Here is a 4,478-nt window from a genome sequence, read left to right as displayed (position 1 = left end):
TAAAATCAGGGGAGTTAAAGGTAGGTTATTTGTGAACAATTAGGGACAAAGTTAGATAATGTTAAAGGTGTTAATTGATTTTGTTCTGAATTAGCTAGGCATTTACTAACCCAGAGAGAATGAAAACAAGGACAGAAAAAAGATAAATACTGTTGGATATCAACCACTTCCATGAGGTAACACCTTTTGAGGATTCATTTGCAGGAATTATTGCATTTTCTTGTTTAAACAAGGGGTTAAGCTTTTTAGAATACTTGGAAAGCAAGCATCCTAGAGTGAAATAAAAAGCTATTCTAAATTATTCTCAGATGGGCGCCACTGGTGAATTTTTTTTATTGTGGGCAGATCTAATTTAGATAATTATAAGAAGTTGAGAGGGAAAATGTGCTATTATTTAGCTAAGTATTTGTATACACATAAACATGTATATTTATATTAGAAAACAATTAAAAAACTATTGGATATTCTGACCATCAAAGTTGGGATTTTTAAATGTCCTTTAATGCTCTCATTCCATTTTTTTTTGATTTATGACAAAATTGGGAAAAGTTTAAAAGAGTATGTGAACACCAAGCTGGCCCTACAAAAAATGTTAAGGGGGGTTCTATAAAAGAAGACAGAACCCAATAGTGTCATAGAACAGAAATTTCTATAGAACATAGAAAAGAAAAGTACCCACAGGGTGGACTAAGATGTTTTAACATAACAGATAGATTTGAGTTTTTGATGACAAAACTAATTGAACGGTTACCTCTCTTTAGATATGATAGCATGATCTTTCCACATAACTGTCAACATAAAGGAATGAAAGATAAGAAAGAAAGCTGCCATATTTAGTTGTTATGAATTCTAGATTTGCATCTTCATTGGAAACAATGTATATGAAAGTCAGTTGGTTTTCCTCTTCATCAATTTAATCAGAAATCTCTACCATTTGCAGAGGACCATATGTCAGGTGAAACATTCTTTTATCTGCCTTGAAATGTATACTGAAATTTCAATACCTTCTAGTTTTGCAGCTGTGTTGTGGGACAGGGGCCTGTGGAAAGGTCCTTTCCAACAAGATATCAAGGACTGTCTTCCTCTAATGACATTTCCAGAACACCGAGTCACCAGGATCTAGGTTGCGATTAGAAGGATATTTTGAACTGGTATAAGAGATATCATATTTAACCTGTAGATAATAAGACTTGCGCAGTGGCAGTATCATAGCCAATGAGGTCTATCTGAGGAGGGATTATTGCTAATTAACCTGTAGATAATAGTTCTAGTATAAGACATTAAAGACACATCATAGCTGGTTTTATTAGCATGAATTAAAGAAGGAACAACAGATAATTTTATACAAATAGTGGTGACCATCACATGTGGACTGAGTTTATGTTTTCTCCACAGGGTGTTGTGAAGAGTGAGCAAGACCAAAGGCAATACCTGAGGCAAAGGTAGTCCACTGACTTCAGCAATTTTAGATATTTTAAGTCTGAGGGTACCATTTGTTCTCATGTACTTGCCTGATGATTGAAGGTGATAAAAACAGGGAAAATTCTGTAGAGAGACAATAGCAGAGAAGTAGGAGAAGGCGCTGTTTCAACCTGCCCCCTAAGGAGAGCTGATTACCTACCAAAAAACTCTGATCACCCATGAAGTCAGCCTGAGATTAGAATTATACACTACTGGACCTCTATGGTGACAGAAGACACCAGTGAACAGGTAAAGCAGAGTGGGAACATCAAACTGATATCAGTAGATAAACCAAAGTGGGAGGGAGCCACCAGAAGCAACCCATTGGAAAGTAATACCCCAATACGAGAGTGCCCTGTGATTAGGGGCCAGCATTAACTTGGAGTCATTGAAAGCACTCAAAAAGAGTAAAAGATTTTAAGGGGAAATTGGTGGAATTGGGCAGTGAGGGACAGGGACTTAAGCCCATGGACCCAGGACGGCCACTGCCAGCAGGGAACCAGAGAGCAGAGCAAAAAAGCCAGGTCTTGGTCCCTGAGCCACCGGCATATCTGAGAGCATCTGGGTGTGGCACCTGTGAAGGAGAGGGAGCCTGGTGGGGAGGTCAGCCTGCACTCTCTAGAACGACAGCCTTTTGCACTCTGCAGGCGCAGTGCATAACTGGAGTCTGAGTCGCACCCCACACCCTCCCCAGAGAGAAGTCCACGCAGGTGCCAGCCAGCACTCTCTAGGATCTGGAGATTATGAGCACTCTAAGCCCAGGCCAGCATGAAAATCTCAGTGCGCTATCTCTGTTTGGGACCTCTAGCATTTTTTTTTAATTTTTTTTATTTTTTTATTTTTTTTCTTCAATTTATTTATTTTCAGAAAAACCTTATTCATTATTTTTTCACCACACCCAGTGCTCCATGCAAGCCGTGCCCTCTATAATACCCACCACCTGGTACCCCAACCTCCCACCCCCCCGACACTTCAAACCCCTCAGATTGTTTTTCAGAGTCCATAGTCACTCATGGTTCACCTCCCCTTCCAATTTACCCAAATTCCTTACTCCTCTCTAAAGCCCCTTGTCCTCCATGCTATTTGTTATGCTCCACAAATAAGTGAAACCATATGATAATTTACTCTCTCTGCTTGACTTATTTCACTCAGCATAATCTCTAGCATTTTGAGCTTCCCAGACAACGGTGGCTAGGATTTTCGTGGTTTGGGGTACAAAGGAGAGTTCCTGCAACACCAAAGACGATGACTGGGCACATGCTCTGCCAGTGTCAGAGGGACATAATATGTGCTCTGGAGCACCCAGAGGGGAACAGACTGAGGCATTTCTCTGAGAGGGAGGTCTGGGTGCAGTTTGTTTCCTCTAAACCTCCAAAGAATTGCCAAAAGCTGCCATGAGGAGAAAAATAAAAAACAAAAACAAACAAACAAAAAATAAAAACAAAAACTAACAAACAACAAAAAGAAACCTCCAGAGAACAAAAGCCTGAAAAACTAACTTCCTCAGATCCCAGCCCCTTGATGGGGCAAGAGGGCTCAACTCTAGCAAGACCCCCTGAAAAACCATGTGAGAGTCCCCTCCCCAAGATAGCCAGCCAAAAAAATAAAAAAAAAAAAACAAAAACAAAACAAACAAACAAAACTAAAGAAGAGGAAAACCACCACTACTTCATAGAAGCAATTTTTATTTTTAATTAGTTCCCAGAATTCTGGTTCCTTTCTTCTTTACATCTATAAATTTTTAAACTATTTATCATCATAACATGCTCAGTACATCAAATTCCATAATAACCTTTTAACCTGAACTTTTTATATTTTTTTAAATATTCATATAGAGATTAGCTTCAAGGTAATACCCGCTCCCCAAACAATGCTACCCTATACATAAACCAGTTCCAATCCCCCTTTCTCTCAGGAAAGTTGAGTCCTTTAACAAAGATATCAAGATACATCCAGGAAGAATTAAAATAACCTTCCTCGCCCACACTGAGAATTTATAAACACCCTCTCCTCTTTTTCTTATGTCAGTGTTTCTGTGTATTTGTTTTGGTTATGGTAGTATATAAATCTTATACTTGGGGTTCATTTTGAGGGGTTTTTTTCTTTCTGTATTTTTTCTCTTCTCATTTACTTTTGTCAGTCTTTTTGTTTGTCTGTTTTTGTTTGTATACTTCATAAATCTTACCTTTGGGGTTCATTTGGGCTGGACCTTCTCTTTTATTTTACCTTTCTATCTTTTTTTCCTGCTCTCTCTCTCTCTCTTTTCCTTCATTTCTTGGGGACTCTCAATTGCTCAGAAACGTTCCAGGGTGCGCCTTGCATGCACCACAGTTGATATATTCAGTTATGTATCCATTCAGGCATCTCTCACCAAAACAACTATGAGGAGGATTGCCCAACAGAAGAGAAATTCAGAGACTGGGCCCTCTCCATCAGAGCTATTGGATATGGACATAGACAGTATGTTGGAAAGGGAATTCAGCCTAATGATTATCCAGGCAATAGCTAGGTTGGAGAAAATCTTTGAAGACAAAATGGAATTGTTTTGGTCAGAAGTGAAAGCCACCAGGGATGATGTTAACAATGCTCTCAATGAGTTCAATTCTAACAGAAATTCTCTAAGAGGTAGAGTAACTGAGGCAGAAGATAGAATTAGTGATCTAGAAGACAAACTGCTAGAGAAGAAGGATCAGGAGGAAGCCTGGAACAAACAGTGTAGATGCCAAGTAAAGAGAATTATGGAAATAAATGATGCCATAAAACGTTCCAACATCAGAATTATTGGAATCCCTGAAGTGGAGGAGAAAGAAAGAAGACAAGAAGATAAAGGTAACCCTCTTGCACTGTTGGTGGGAGTGCAGATTGGTGCAGCCCCTTTGGAGAACAGTGTGGAGATTCCTCAAGAAATTAAAAATAGAGCTTCCCTATGACCCTGCAATTGCACTACTGTGTATTTACCACAAAGATACAGATGGAGTGAAAAGAAGGGCCATCTATACCGCAATGTTTATAGCAGC

General features: G+C 39.2%; 1 pseudogene; it reads left to right on the top strand.

Annotated features, from left to right (window-relative positions):
* The first annotated feature begins 1,186 nt into the window (after positions 1 to 1,186).
* LOC122897519 lies at positions 1,187 to 1,302 on the top strand (annotated as a pseudogene).
* Positions 1,303 to 4,478: the final 3,176 nt, after the last annotated feature.

The sequence above is a fragment of the Neovison vison genome, chromosome 1, assembly GCF_020171115.1.
Source record: "Neovison vison isolate M4711 chromosome 1, ASM_NN_V1, whole genome shotgun sequence".
Taxonomy (NCBI): domain Eukaryota; kingdom Metazoa; phylum Chordata; class Mammalia; order Carnivora; family Mustelidae; genus Neogale; species Neogale vison.
This window is presented reverse-complemented; position numbering and strand designations above follow the sequence as displayed.